The sequence below is a fragment of the Mixophyes fleayi genome, chromosome 5 (genome assembly GCF_038048845.1).
Source record: "Mixophyes fleayi isolate aMixFle1 chromosome 5, aMixFle1.hap1, whole genome shotgun sequence".
In the NCBI taxonomy this organism is placed as follows: Eukaryota; Metazoa; Chordata; class Amphibia; order Anura; family Limnodynastidae; genus Mixophyes; species Mixophyes fleayi.
In genome coordinates, this window is record NC_134406.1 from 178,114,138 (window position 1) to 178,131,138 (window position 17,001).

The 17,001-nt window shown below is 41.6% G+C and overlaps 1 protein-coding gene across 8 annotated transcripts in view; it reads left to right on the plus strand.

Annotated features, from left to right (window-relative positions):
- The window catches only part of PHACTR1 (phosphatase and actin regulator 1), a 353,512-nt gene that overhangs the window by 290,618 nt on the left and 45,893 nt on the right, over window positions 1-17,001 (plus strand). The gene's annotated exons all lie outside the window — the stretch shown is intronic.

The window sequence follows — 17,001 nt, forward strand, 5'->3', positions numbered from 1 at the left end:
ATCTACTAAATAATTTTTAGCACTCCTCAGTGCTTTTGGGGTGTCCTCCCTAATTGTGCATTAATATTTCTGGCTGTCAAAAGTCATATCTGTCAGCAGTATCTACTAAATAATTTTTAGCACTCCTCAGTGCTTTTGGGGTGTCCTCCCTAATTGTGCATTAATATTTCTGGCTGTCAAAAGTCATATCTGTCAGCAGTATCTACTAAATAATTTTTAGCACTCCTCAGTGCTTTTGGGGTGTCCTCCCTAATTGTGCATTAATATTTCTGGCTGTCAAAAGTCATTTCTGTCAGCAGTATCTACTAAATAATTTTTAGCACTCCTCAGTGCTTTTGGGGTGTTCTCCCTAATTGTGCATTAATATTTCTGGCTGTCAAAAGTCATAACTGTCAGCAGTATCTACTAAATAATTTTTAGCACTCCCCAGTGGTTTGCGCTCAGAATGGATTCAAAGCAGTCCACATATGATCTGAATGAGCAACCAGGTTCTGTCACCAGTCCTGATGTTAGTGTTCCCAGTACGTCATCTGGCCAAGGCGATGTCAAACAACAGAGTGTTTTCAAATTAGTGCAAAAAACAAAAACCAAAAAAAAATTTACTGTATTGAAGCGAAAAAGAAGTGTAACTGAGCAAAAGTTAAGTGACGATAAAAAAAAAATTGCAAGCATGCCATTCTACACACGCAGTGGCAAAGAGAGAATGAGGCCTTCACCTTTGGCTATTAGTGGCAGATCCCAAAAAGTTACCCAGCCTACAATTGGTGCACAACTACTGTTACGCGTCAAAGCCGAGCTGCAAGATAACAGTGAGGCATTACAGGAGAATATTTGCTCTGATTCACAAATGACAACAATCCCTGTGGAGAGTCCATCCAACAGTGGGATGTCTAATCGTGAGCATTCTGCTGATGTGTGCCTTAATAGCCCGAGTGTAGCCGGTGATACCCAAATTGAGGATGCCACTTTGGAATTAGAAGAGGATGAGGGGGAGATTTGTGTAGGCGACGAGGGCGCTAATGAGGATGTTGATGAGGATGAGGTTGTTTGTGTAAGTCCTGCACCAGTGGCAGCAGTTCTGGCACGTGACAAGAAAAAGGCCATTGTCATGCCTGGGCATAAAACAAAAAAATCCACTTCTTATGTGTGGAATTATTTCTACCCAAATCCAGACAACAATTGTATAGGCATTTCTAGTGTATGTGAAGCCACAGTCAGTCGAGGGAGGGACCTTAACCATCTTGGAACCTCGTCTATGTTACGCCATTTAACGAGAGTTCATGGCAAAGTGTTGGGAAAAGCTGAAAGTTCTTCCCAAAAGAATACAAGCACTCCCTCATCAGCTAAGACCCTCCGCTCACCGACATACCGACGGCTACAAAATACACCCACCACACCATCCTCATCAATATCCTCAGTAGCGCTCGGAGTTAGCCCGGCATCCCACTTAAGGCTGGATGACTCCGGCACTATTATTGATTCCTCTGAAGAAAGCGTTAGTCCTGCTGCTGCTGTTGCTGCTGCTGGGGGTGAATCGTCATCCCAGAGGCAGGTTAATAAAATGAGCAGTCCTACATTTCAGCAATTAACTGTGAAACAATCATTTGCGAGGGGAAGCAAATATGACAGCAGTCACCCAGTCGCCAAGCGAATCACAGACGCCATGGCTGCAATGTTAGTGTTAGATCTGCGTCCAATCTCCACAATAAACGCAGCTGGTTTTTCACAGTTAATTGAGGTTTTGTGTCCGCGTTACAGAATTCCATCGCGACACCATTTCTCCCGTAAAGCTATTCCACAACTATACCAAAAAGTGTGTAAAAATGTAGAGATTGCGCTGAAAAATGCCATTCTGCCCACTGTTCACTTAACCACAGATATGTGGACAAGTGGAAGTGGCCAAACCAAAGACTATATGACTGTGACAGCCCACTGGGTTGGTCATTCACCTTCACCAGCAGGAACAGCAGCAGCATGTACACCACTACGTAACATTTGTCACAGGCAGGCCACTCTTTGTATCACCGGCTTCACTAACAGGCATACGGCTGACAATTTGTTACGCAAACTGAGAGATGTGATTGATGCATGGCTTATACCACTCGGACTCTCCCCAGGGTATGTCATTTCAGATAACGCCAACAATATAGTGCGAGCATTACAGCTGGGTGATTTCCAACATATTCCCTGTTTTGCTCACACCATCAACTTGGTGGTGCAGAGTTTCCTACGAAATAACCGTGAGGTGCAGGAGATGCTTTCAGTGGCCCGTAAAATTTCAGGCCATTTCAGGCATTCAGCCACAGCATGTAGGAGATTACAGCAGCTCCAAGAGCAGTTTAACTTGCCCTGCCACCAACTTAAGCAAGAGGTGGTAACTCGGTGGAATTCCACCCTGTACATGCTTCAGAGGATGGAGGAACAGCGCAAAGCCATCCAATAATATTGCACAAGTCATGACATTGGGAAAGGAGGGGGGATGTATTTCACTCTTGCACAGTGGGGAATCCTTTCAGTGCTGTGCAAGGTGCTGAAACCATTTGAAGTTGTGACATGTGAGGTCAGTGCAGACTCTGCTAGTTTGAGCCAAGTCATTCCTTTAATTAGACTATTGGAAAAGCAGCTTGAGAAAATGAAGGAGGAGCTGAAAGCAAGCAATTCAGCAAAGTATGTTGGCCTTGTCGATCAAGTACTTAATTCGCTTCACAATGATCCTCGAGTTATTAAGATCTTGAACTCGGATCAGTACGTTTTGGCCACTGTGCTTGATCCAAGGTTTAAAACCTACATTGAGTCTTTACTTGTAAATGAGCGAGATGTGAACTTTTGCAAGGAGCTATTGCTCAGCAAGTTGGCCGCTGAACTGGGCCTCGGCTTGACGACGTGTCCTCCTTCACTTTCTCAAGCTGTTGCTCGTAAAAAATTACATTTCCAAAAAAGAAGCAGGGAAGACACAGGGGGCAGACCAGAACAATTTAACATCTGGGCTGGTTTGAAGGATTTTTCAAAAAAATGTGTCACTTTGCCCATAACTCCATCCAATATGAGTATAAACATGCAAAGGATGGTGGAGGATTACTTTCAAGAGGTAGTTGATATGGAAATGTCAGACAGTCCCTTTCCTTACTGGGAAGAAATGCAGGCCATTTGGAAACCCATGTACAAACTTGCTTTGCAATACCTAAGCTGCCCACCCTCCAGTGTGTACTCTGAACGAGTGTTCAGCACAGCAGGGAACTTAGTCAGTGATCGCCGTAGAAGGTTACTTCCCAAAAATGTGGAGAAAATGATGTTTATAAAAATGAACTACATCTTCCACGAGGAAGGCCTTCACCATCCAAGACATCCAAGCACTGACTGTTCTCTAATGGCGGATTCAAGCGGCGATGAATTGATAGTCTGTGATGATGACGTACACACTGAGGGTGAGGATTAAGCTGAAGATGATGCCGATAACATCTTTTTAAAACTTTCTATGTAAGTGTAGGGTGCAATCTACCCCCAAAGAGGAAAGGGACTTGTGGCATTTCCATATCACATACCATCTTGAAAGGCTGCTGTTAGGGCAATTTATCCTTAAGGGTAGGGTGTCATAGACAGAGTGACCCTAAACTGGCTTTGTCCATTTTTCATAATATTGTACAGTCTATAATGGCTGAATTTTTGGGTATTTTATACAAGTGGAGGGGGGCCTAGAGAGACAGAAACCAAACTGGCTTTTTCCATGTCAATTAATATTGTACAGTCTATAATGGCTGAATTTTTTGGTATTTTATACAAGTGGAGGGGGGCCTAGAGAGACAGAGTGACCCCAAACTGTCTTTCTCCATGTCAATTAATATTGTACAGTCTATAATGGCTGAATTTTTTGGTATTTTATACAAGTGGAGGGGGGCCTTGAGAGACAGAAACCAAACTGGCTTTTTCCATTTCTTTACATATTTAACTATAAGTGTAGGGTGTAATATACATTCAAAGACGATGGCTGCATTGCCAATATGCATAGATGGAGAGGAAGACAATCTGTTTTGTGTGTAGAATAGGCCTACCAACGAAGAATTAAACTGTTTTTTTGGATGATTTATTACCTCAACAATTAGATTACTTGTCTCTAAAACAGTTGGAGCACTAAATTGGGTTAATTTAGGCCCAAAAACATGGATTTTACAAAAAAATAGCAAAACAAAACCAAAACCAAAACCAAAACACGCAATGGCGGTTTTGCAAAACCAAAACCAAAACACGACGGTAATCCAGATCCAAAACCGAATCCAAAACCAAAACACGGGGGTCAGTGACCATCTCTAGACTAAACTGAACCGCTCAATGGCTATATAATAATAGGCGCCAGTGGTACTCTAAGAGAGCAGCACAGGTTCCTGTTCATGTAGATGGCCTTAGTAGCATAAAGCATGCGCAGTTCAGGAATCCACCAGTAGAGGTGCACATCATGAAAGTAGGTAAATGGCTGTTAAGAAAACAGTGGTCTTTAAAGGCAAAATACATTACAAATGTATTTCAAATTCACATATGGCTAGGGTCAGAACATCATTTCATATCTAGTTTTCATCTCCTGTTTGTCCAGATGTCTCCAGTTTTGTAACCAATCATATTATAAAAATGCTGACAGTAGTGCAGAGTATTTCATGAGTGGGAGGCAGTGCCCTGTCCACTCGTGTGATTTTGTTAATAAGGACAGTGCGGCATTTGACGACAATGTCAGGCATGAAGTGGAGGTAAGTGGGAAGCCATGGATTGAGGGAAAGCTGAGGGAGCCGAGGTCCCCGACAGCATAAAGTAAAGATCATACTTGCCATCTGTCTCAGATGTCTGGGAGACTCCTGACGTAGTTAGTGATCTCACGGACTAAAGAGAGAGTATGTCAGTCTCCTGATGCTGAGTTAGAACAAGAGGTAATAAGCAGAATCCAGTGTGAAGATGCGAATCACATCATTATTTCCCACCTGCCCCTGACTTCACAGAACTCTCCTCCGCATCTGCTGAAGAGGACCTCTGACAAATTGCCAATTATGATAGAGACATGAGGCTCCTATCATACAGATGTAGGAATATTGTGGCATCAGACAAATCTCAGTATGAAACGAAGTTCATACATCTTTCTTGTTTGTTTGTTTTTTCATCATTTATTAACAATAAATAAAATCATGAATTTAGTTCCACTTTTAACTAGTTAAGTGACCTCCCTATTTTTAGCAGTAAAGCAACATGGAGTGTTCTTTTTATTTTATATGTAAACATGTATATATTACTTCTCTGATGTGACTGTGAGTGTTTTTTGGAAAATAATAAAGGAATAGGACATGTTTTATTGTATCTCAGACTGTTACCATTGTCTATGATCATTATGTTGCCATTGGCAGTGTATGTCTCCCATTAGTGACTGATTGCAATCATTATGCCCCTGCCTTTTCCGCTGATGACCACATTTGAGATAATGTATTAGTTTTTTACGTTTTTTACAATATTTGCAGCCTCTGCAATAAATAGATCTGATTGTAGGTGCTCACTTCATTGTGTAACATTATCTGAGATATACAAAGGGCACATTTAAAATAATTTGAAGCCTGGGAAAATTCATATGATTCTCCCAATTTTTTATTTTCCTACTTAATTTTACCCATTTATTGCTTGATGAAAAGTTGTCCTGGAGACAGTTCAAATGTGTAAGCTAAACAAACTGTTTTAAGTGCACTATTATACAGTGGATATAAAAAGAATACTTGAAGACTGTTATCAATGAGTGGAGACAATGTGGTACAACAGGAATATTCAAGATCAGGATGTCTTTCCAAAGTTGATGACTGGACAAGGAGGCCGACAGCAACATTAAAAGAGCTGTTGGAATTTCTAGCGGGAACAGGTCTCTCCCTCCGTGTGTTAAGTCTCCCGTGTTCGGCACATGTCAGGGCTATGGAATAGAGTGGAAAGATGGAAGCCATTTCACACAAAAAGTACATCCAAGCCCATCTGAATTTTGCAAAAAAATAAATCTAATCACCCCAAACCAAGCAGGAAAATGTGTAATGGTCTGATGATACCAAGGTTGAGCTTTTTGGCCTTTGCAAAGACAACACAGCTCATCACACAAAGAACACCATGCCTACTGTGCAGCATTGTGGGGGCAGCATCATGCTTTAGGGCTGCTTCTCTTCAGCTAGAACAGGGGAGGTAGTCAGGCTAGAGGACATAATGTATAGTTCCAAATGTCAAGATATTGTGGCATGAAACCTGTTGGCCTCTGTCAGAAAGCTGAAGATACAGAGGAATTTTACCTTCCAACATGATAACGATCCAAAGCACACATCCAAGTCAACCAAGGAATGGCTTCAGTAAAGTAAGATCAAAGTTTTGGAATGCCCAGTTAGAGAACAGACTTCAATCCCATTGAAAACCTGTGAAATGACCTAGAAATGGCTGTGTGCAGGAGATCCCCTCGCTATTCGATGGTCCTTCAACTTTTTTGAAGGGCAGATTGGGATAGAATTGCAAAGTCTGAGGGGCAAATGTATCAGCCTGTGCATTATGCAAGTCGCCGATATTCAGCGACTTTGTAGGGCAATGTCTTTATAGGCAAGTTTTGCATATCAGGAACAATTGAGGCTGAATTATAGACTGAATAAGATAGGAATAAGTAAATTAAGTGTAACACCCCTTAAGTGGTATGTAAATGCAACAGCAGAGAAACAGTTGATCCCAAAAAATGAATGAAATAAATTAAAATAACCATATATTTATTTTACGGGAACCCTTCCATGCAGTCTAACTTCTTTCCAGTGAAAGGTTAATGTCACCCAGCACAACTAGCAAGATAATTGTAGCAGACACAGTATCACATTTAACAGAAAAATGCAATTATGCAATATTTAGTTTCCAATTTAACAGTAGTTACCTGCAACTTTAAAAGGCAATCCAAACTATTATTACTTCACAAATATATTATATATATTATAGTTGTTTATTCCCTGGCTAGGCTTTGACGGTGCACATAAATGTAGATTTCAACTGCTCACTGTGTAACCTGCCAGTCCTGAGCAGTGCTTCGGATTGTCACACTTAATATACCATTTTAGATATGATGGGACTCTGTCTTACTGATGCATTGCAGGGGCAGCTAAAGCAGGCATTCCTGTTAGGCATAGCTGCTGGTTTTTAGCTGGACTTCAGATAAATAACTGACTGACTCTTGTGTGTTTGTATTTATCTGAAAGTATTGTGCTGGATGACAGAACAAAATGGCTGACTCTATAGGTCATTAATGCTGGACTGTCTCCAACTAATCTGTCTTACAGCTCTTATTCTTTTTCCTCAATATTCTGCTGGTTTTCTAGTATAGAAACTGTCACTGTTCTCTGACAAACTCCTTTCTGGGTAGGATAATTAAGTCTATGTAAGTGTAACTCTGCCAAACTTTAACTTCAATAGTATTTTATTAGTTTTCAAAATTTAAAGGGTACAGAAAGTAAAGAAGAAAGAGGGAAGGAAAGGACAAAATCAAGAGAAGGGAACATAGTGGGGAGAAGCACCGCAAACAGTACAGTATCTATAATACTCAAGATGGAAAGTCAAAAACCCTGTTAGCCACTTATTCACAGACAAAGAAAATATCCATGATCTAACCACTTAAAGGGAGCTATGGAGACCCCTGAGGGGATTCATTAAGCGAGGATGGATGGATAGGCGCAATAGAGTTTGGTTGAGCCGACGGCGCTCCTTCACCTTCTGTAATATACTCGTGCCAGCTAAACCATCTCATTAATGGGGATGATGGGGAAGTAGAATACGGCATACCCATAGTCTCCATTTCAAAGCTAAACTGTACTTTGGCCACTACCTTCGTTATTGAAGGCAAAAGAGGAGATTTCCAGTTTTGTGCTAAAGAAGCCCTTGTCGAAATCAAAACATGACCAAATGCATATTTAGCATGGAGTGGGAACTGCGGAGGAAAGTGATGTAACAACGCAAGTTCAGGGGCAGGACTTAGAGTCTGGGCGGTGATTTTATTAGCTAGCTCAAAAACTTGTACCCAGAACGGCTGTATGATAGTACAATCCCAGAATACATGCATTATGTCCCCTGGAATACCACATTGGGGTAAATGTATCATAGTGCGGGTTGTACAAGTCGCCGGAAATCGTCAAGATGACAGCTTAAATTTAAAGCGGCGCTGGCTTGTAAAGGGAAACTTTAAATTTAAGCTGTCATCTCGACGATTTCCGACGACTTGTATAACCCGCACTATGATACATTTACCCCATTGTCTCCAACAAAGTTTCGACTGAGCAGGCCACATTTTATGGAGACGGGTCGGGCTGAGGTACAACCTGTTAATTTTAACATCATTTCTCTATGGTTCATACATTTAGACATTCAAAATGAGTTAACAAAAATGGTTTCCCATTGCTTACTAGTTAGGACAATGCAAAGGTCCTCTGCCAAACTTTAACTCTCCCTCATCACAGTACATGTCTCTCCCCACACTCCCGCATCACAGTACATGTCTCTCCCCACACTCCCGCATCACAGTACATGTCTCTCCCCACACTCCCGCATCACAGTAAATGCTTTGTTCCCCAATCACCATCCCAATAAATGTTCTTCCCCCACCTCACCATCCCATCACAGTAAATGTCCCCCACTTCCCCATCTCATCCCAGTAAATGTCCTCCACCTCAGCATCCCATCACAGTAAATGTCTCCCACCTCCCCATCTCATCCCAGTAAATGTCCTCCACCTCACCATCCCATCACAGTAAATGTCCTCCACCTCACCATCCCATCACAGTAAATGTCCCCCTCCTCATCATCCCATCACAGTAAATGTCCTCCACCTCACCATCCCGTCACAGTAAATGTCCTCCACCTCACCATCCCGTCAGAGTAAATGTCCTCCACCTCACCATCCCATCACAGTAAATGTCCCCCACCTCATCATCCCATCACAGTAAATGTCCTCCACCTCACCATCCCGTCACAGTAAATGTCCCCCACCTCACCATCCCATCACAGTAAATGTCCTCCACCTCACCATCCCGTCACAGTAAATGTCCTCCACCTCACCATCCCGTCACAGTAAATGTCCTCCACCTCACCATCCCGTCACAGTAATTGTCCTCCACCTCACCATCCTGTCACAGTAAATGTCCTTCACCTCACCATCCCGTCACAATAAATGTCCTCCACCTCACCATCCCATCACAGTAAATGTCCTCCACCTCACCATCCCGTCACAGTAAATGTCCTCCACCTCACCATCCCGTCACAGTAAATGTCCTCCACCTCACCATCCCGTCACAGTAATTGTCCTCCACCTCACCATCCTGTCACAGTAAATGTCCTTCACCTCACCATCCCGTCACAATAAATGTCCTCCACCTCACCATCCCGTCACAGTAAATGTCCTCCACCTCACCATCCCGTCACAGTAAATGTCCTCCACCTCACCATCCCGTCACAGTAAATGTCCTCCACCTCACCATCCCGTCACAGTAAATGTCCTCCACCTCACCATCCCATCACAGTAAATGTCCTCCACCTCACCATCCCGTCACAGTAAATGTCCTCCACCTCACCATCCCGTCACAGTAATTGTCCTCCACCTCACCATCCCGTCACAGTAATTGTCCTCCACCTCACCATCCCGTCACAGTAATTGTCCTCCACCTCACCATCCCGTCACAGTAAATGTCCTTCACCTCACCATCCCGTCACAGTAATTGTCCCCCACCTCCCCACATCGCCATCCCATCACAGTAAATGTCCCCCACCTCCCCACATCACCATCCCATCACAGTAAATGTCCCCCACCACACCATCCCTTCACAGTAAATGTCCCCCACCTCACCATCCCATCACAGTAAATGTCCCCCACCTCACCATCCCATCACAGTAATTGTCCCCCACCTCCCCACATCGCCATCCCATCACAGTAAATGTCCCCCACCTCCCCACATCACCATTCCATCACAGTAAATGTCCCCCGCCACACCATCCCATCACAGTAGATGTCCCCCACCTCACCATCCCATCACAGTAAATGTCCCCCACTTCCCCACATCACCATCCCGTCACAATAAATGCCACCCTTCCCTCCTATCATAATAAATGCCCAATTAACTTACCTGGTTCTTGAAGCGATGCTGTGGCTCCCAGTCACTGATAGACTGGGAGTGTGCAACCTAGTGATAACAGTGCCTGGGAATCAAAATAAAGATTTCCAAGGAGCAATGAGTAAATTTATAAACATAAAGTAATAGAAAATGTAAACAAAGTAACAACCCAAAAACATTAAATAATGAAACAAAGGATGATGAACAATAGCAATTATGATAGTGTTCACAAAATGTAAATGAAGGCAACTGCAGAAATGCAAATAATTAATAAATTAATTACTTGTATTTAAACAATGATCAGTGCACTAAATACTAAAAATAAAAACAAATGCAAATGATCAAAGTCCAAAGCAAACAGAGCAAAAGTCCTCCAAGGAATCAATTCCAAATAGCGATGAAGGTGATAGATTGCAAATCACAAACAGTAAGTCCTAGGGCTAGATTTACTAAACTGCGGGTTTGAAAAAGTGGGGATGTTGCCTATAGCAACCAATCAGATTCTAGCTATCATTTTGTAGAAGGCACTAAATAAATGAAAGCTATAATCTGATTGGTTGCTATAGGCAACATCCCCACTTTTTCAAAGCCGCAGCTTAGTAAATCTAGCACCTAGTGTTGATTTGCCACTAATAGAGGTCGATACAAGCCAAAATTAAATCTGGGAATAATTAACATATAAACACGAGCATAGTAAGGCGAGCAGAAGAGATTCTTATGAAATGCCTCTTAAGGAAAGTTGTGTTCCCTATTAAGGGGTGGGGGTATGAAGACGGGGGTAAGAGTATATGGACTTACCCCTCCGAGGTGATGTTTCCTGAAGCTCCCGGTCCTCTCCTTTTCCCTCCATTCACAGCACGAGTATCAGATGGTTTACTGGCGAGTGCGTTTCAGACAACGGAAGTAGAACAGATAGCTTCCTGCCTCGCAGCCGCAAAGACGTGCGTCCTGATCCTAGGTGTTAGAGATCCATAGGGCTCAATTTCAATCTGTGTCTGGGGTCCGGTTGGTCAGCTTAAGGGGCCCGGACAGCCTAGGGGGCCCGGACAGACGGAGTGGTCTGTCCGGGCCCCTTACAGCTGTACTGGCCGTACCCCCTGATGCTCACCCTGCCTGTGGGAGTAAATAGATAGGGAGGAAATACCCATTTTTGCTGGAGATAGTTTCCTGACTTTACAATGCTGCGACAGGGAACTATGCTTCATTTGTATTGATTAGCCATCTCTCTCCAGGCTTCTTTTCATAATTTTACATGACATTGATCACATAACAAGTTGTAATTAGTTTTATAGTTTATGCACTCATATGCTGTTCTAATTAATTAGACACATAATGATTCAGCACCTAAGCGAGGTCAGACATGGTGATGCAAGCTTTGTGTGTATGTAGTGTAGTTATTGAGATTGAAGCAATGTAATTAGCCTCGTCTGACCTCGGTGAGGCATCATTCAATTGAGCAGTTACAGTTATTTTTAACGCCACTTGTTCATTTAAATAAATAACCAACATAACTTGCAATAACATACATCAATTTGCACACAATAAAAAAGGCTGACATAATATAGGTTTGATAAGTTAATTGTTTTGTTTTTATTACTAGAAACTACAGGGATCAGCCTTATGTAAAAGGACATTATCATAAAAATATATTAAGTGTTAATATGTGTGAGAGGTTGGTTCACTGGGGAAAGATCATTTCTTATGATTTATGGCTGCCATGTACAACTGTGTTTCTGCTATCAGATTCTATTTGTACTCAACAGCATGGGAGCCCCAGTCCCAAATGTTTACCTCGTGGCTATTGTATCCAATATTAATCTTGCTTGTCTCTTGCAAATTCTGACACACACACAATTCTATTCCAGTTAATAAATAAATAAAATTGTTTGCAAATGTCCCAGTCTCAGGTCAATGGCTTACCCACTTTTTAATTCATCTCTATAATACAAGTGGATATACTCCAGATGCATTTGCCCTAATACATAAGGTTTAGGATGTCACTCTGAAGTCATTACCCATTAAGTTGATGATCAGGATAGCAGCGTGGTATAGCTGTTGCTAATATGACACATGGAGTTTTTTCGGTACAATTAAATCAGCATGTAATGTAATAGCAATGATTTAGTGACTATTGTCCATAATATAAGATTAGCAACTCACGATTAAATTATATATAGAATATTCGATAGTAAATACATATTGTATCCGGATGAAAATCCACACTAGATAACAATGATCGTTTGGTTACACGTGGGAAAAAAGTGGCTAAACCAACGGAGGAATGGTTTGAGAGAATTACTATGATAGAGTTATTAAGATTTTGAATGTCTGAGCATCTATGAAGACACCTGACATTTAGAAACCTTACTCTGTACTGCGGACCAGGGAAGTACTCAAACATATTGTTGAATTATTGAGACCAGTATGGCTTAGATTATTTGGTCTATTTGGACACTTAAAATGTGTAATTAGTGGCCTAAACCTAGCGTCCTTTGCTTTTAGCTGGCAAACATTTATGTTAATTGCAATAGGGTTACAGAGGACTAGAACAATCCTTTATTTAGAGATCCTTTTGAAATTCAGCAAGAACAAATCTCTGGTATAAGAATAACGGCATATTCTCAGTACGCAAACATCCAGTGCTAATTGGAGAGCAGAAATAATTTTATACTAAGAAAAAATAATGTTAAACTCTAAGCATTATGAGTACCTACAATTAAATATATAAATGTAGGCTACAGTTTATTTGTAAGTAAAAATATTCAGGTTCTGATTAGCACAATTTAAATCATATATGCAGACTACTACAGTTTATATTTGTCAAACACAACTGCTGGTAAGACACTGAAATGCTAATAGGATGCTACAGTCTATTTGAGAATACACTCAGGATCTTATTAGCACAATTTAAATCATATTTGCAGAGTGCTACAGCGCAAACTTGTTAAGTATAACTGTTAAGACGATTCAACGTCTTGTCTTATGAAACTAGATAGTGTTCTTAATTGATGAACACTCATTGATGTCTGAAATAGTATCTCACCAATAAAAAGAAAAAACTGTGTGTAGTGTCTGCGCATGTGCTCATTCAAACATGGAGACCAGGAGCTGTGCTTTGCATACTGTAAAACACTTTTTACTACAACTGAAGAACAAACATAAACAGGGCCGCCATCAGGGGGGTACGGGGGGTACTGTTGTGCCGGGCCCGGGCTCACCAGGGGGCCCGGTACAACAGCTCAGCACAGACTTACCTGGGGCCCGCCGCTGGTCTCCGCTATTCTGTCACCGTGACAGCCAGGCACCAGGATCCGATCGCAGGGGTGGAGGATTCATTCCCCCTGCGATCATGTGCTCTGCCTGTGACAAATCACATGATCGCAGGGGGAATGACACAGTGGTGAAACATGGTATTGCAGACAGGAACAGCAGCAAATCTGTGAGGTGGGGAGATATGTGGAATCATACACTGACAAGTACATTGTCTTAAAACAACTACAATCAGGGCCAGATTAAGGGCCACATGGGACTGGGGCTTAAAGTTATAAAGGGCCTGTTGTGAGAAGTGCCGTCCCACCGTAGGTGTGGCCAGGGATGTGTGGGTGTGACCAGATGTGTGTGGGCGTGGCCAGCACTATGGAGGGTATAACTTACACTTCCCTCCAGCCACCTACATCTCCCTCCCATCCTCCCTTATATACACTAACTGGTTCACACATCATGTTTGTAACGTGAACAGTGGAAATACATCCCAGCTGTTTCTCATGCTGAGACAAGCTCTTGGCTAATCAAGACAGTCCCCTAAAATCAGGACTATCCTGATGGAATGGGGACAGTTGATAGGTAAAGGTATGTTATTTTGTTGACCATTGAAGACAAAAATACAATGGTTGGTTATTTTTATTTGCTTTTTTTATCAATAATTTTTATTGAAGGTTTTACAAAATATTTGGGGTACAGAAAAAAAAGAAGGGGAATCAACAAGGGGGGATACAGGAGGGGTGGTTGCTCAATGAGTATCACAACAAATATAAATCCACACACTCTGAAAATAGAAAAGACACAACAAAACAAAAAAAACATTGCAATACACATCATAGAAACATAAAACGTCCTAAAGATGCCGTGGGGGGGAACCACTAATCTTCCTGGGGAAAATCAGGTAAAGCCAGGAGAGAGTGGGTGGGGGAGGAGGAAGATGACCCTCTATTTTCACCCGCTCCCTCTGTAACGTATACATTCCACTTGAACCACTTCATAATAGGGGCCGAAGCAGAAGTGAAGTATGACATGTCTATCGTCTCCATTTCAAAGCTGTACTGTATTTTAGAAATAATTCTAGCCAGCGTAGGTGATTTATAAAGTGCTTTAACATAACATACATGAAAAATGCTTATTTTCAAGTTTCTAATATTAAACAAAGTACAGTGTGCTAACTTAAAAAAAAAAAATTTGAATCTAAGTATAAATATATATATAAAAACACTGTCTATTGTATGTATCTATATTGATCACACACTTTCTTTCTGCAAACAATCTATTGGCTTCTCTTCTGTAAGGCTTTCGTTCTCAATTTCGTTGTCAATGATTTGATCACAGCTAAAACTAAAGGCCATTACTCCTCTAATTCTCCTGATTCTCTCTGCTGCATTTGACACTGTTGACCACTCTCTACAAATGCTACAATCCCTAGGTCTTGAAGGCATTGTCCTATCCTGGTTCTCATCTTACCTAGCTACTCGCTCTTTCAGTATTAATTTCTCTGGACCCACCACCTCTCCGCTTCCTTTATCAGTTGGAGTACCACAAGGTTCAGTCCTATGTCCTCTGCTATTCTCTATCTACACCACTTCTCTTGGAAAACTAATAAACATTCAAGCGTTTTTTGAAAAACCACCTCTTCAGACAAGCTTAAAATTTCCCTCAACTACTACTAATCTCCCTAGGTTACCATATTACCACCCTCAACACAGCTAACACAAGATGAAAAACCTCTGACCAACATAGTTGTATGACTGATCATACAGCCCACTAAATAATTTTTACCTCTGCATTCTAGCTGGACCAACATGCAATATGATGGGGCACTTACCCTTGCGTATCAAAATCCCATTGTCCCATAGATTGTAAGCTTGTGAGCAGGACCCTCTTACCTCTCTGTCTGTATGTTATAACCAGTAACCTGTATTGTGCTACCTTATCTGCTGGTACTATATAATGTTGATGATATTTATGGTATATATGTATGTAGATATATATACACACACACACACACACACACACTCACTGTCCACTTAGGTTTACCTGTAAACCTGCTAGTTAATGCAAATATCTAATCAGCAATTCATGTGGAAGCTCAAAGCAAAAAAAAAATTGCAGGCCAAACACCAGTATAGAGAAGAAATGTGAACTAAGTGACTTTTACTGTGGAATGATTGTTGGTGCCATATGGGTTGTTTCAGTACCTCAGAAGCTGCTGATCTCTTGGTATTTTTACACACAACAGTCTTTAGAGTTTGCAGAGAACGATGCTCAAAACCAAAACCATTACCATCCAGTTATCGTCAGTTCTGTGGGTGGAAACAGCTTGTTAATGAGAGACGTCAGAAGAGAATATTCAGCCTGGTTCCAGCTGATAGCAAGGCGACAGTAACTCAGTTAAAGATGGGTGGTATGCAGAGAAGCATCTCTGAATTTACAGCACATCTAACCTTGAAGTGGATGTGCTACAGCAGCAGAAGACCACACAGCACCCTTGTGACCGCCACACAATGCACAGCACCCTTGTGACTGCCATACAACACATAGCACTCTTGTCATGGCCACACAATACAAAGGGCAACCTTGTGACTGCCAAACAATACACAGGGCAGCCATGAGACCGCCACCCAATACAGAGAGCAGAATATGATTTTTATAGACACAAACTGTGCAGTTAATGTGTGAGAATGTGATTATCAGTTGTTGGTTATTTTTATACCTCCTATCACCTAAAAATGGCCAAAGGGGAATGTAAAAGATTTGTTATAAATAACTATTCTTTCTTCAAGTGTTCATATATCTGAGCAGACTTCAAAATACAAGTAGTCAAACACAATTAACTGTCAGTGGCACCAGGGCATAATCTCTATTGAAAAAGTTGGTAATTTTGTTGTAAGAAAAGGAACTGATCCCTATGTTAATGCACACGGGCCACTGACACATGCATATTATATTTTCACATATCCTTGTCACATATCCTTTTGGGCCTGTTGTTATATATCCCCAAAAATAAATTGTTCCTACCTGTTGTGTTGAATGCTGCTGACCACCGTCTGGGACACACACAGTCTCTGTAGGTGCAGCCCCCACCCTACTTGGCAACAGGCAGCCTCTCGATTGGCTGTCTGTTGCTTTCCAATGGCAGGACTGCCCCCTGGGAAGCCTCACTACCCTCCCCACGCCAGCACGCTGGTGCCCTCACAAAAAAAATACTTTTTTTTTTTTTTTTCTTTTACTCCTGGCTGGTCTGGGCCTATTTCTGTGGGGTTACATGGGACTGCAGACCCTTCAGGCCCATTGTTAATCCGACCCTGACTACAATCTAAATAAATTATGTGTTTATGGCATAAATAACAGCGTCCGTTTAATAAATCTGTATAAGATCACGTTAATGTTAATTCATACAGTAATTCAAAGCTAATCACACTGTGTATACACTTCACTTCGATATTGGTGTCTGTTTGTAATATATTTGATTGATGGACATACAACATACAGGGCAATTAGATGGATCAGAAACGTATGTATAATTATAAATTTATAGCACAGCAATATACTCTGCAACCATTTGGATGATGAGAAGGTTCACTAAATTTGAATCACATAGAGAGAG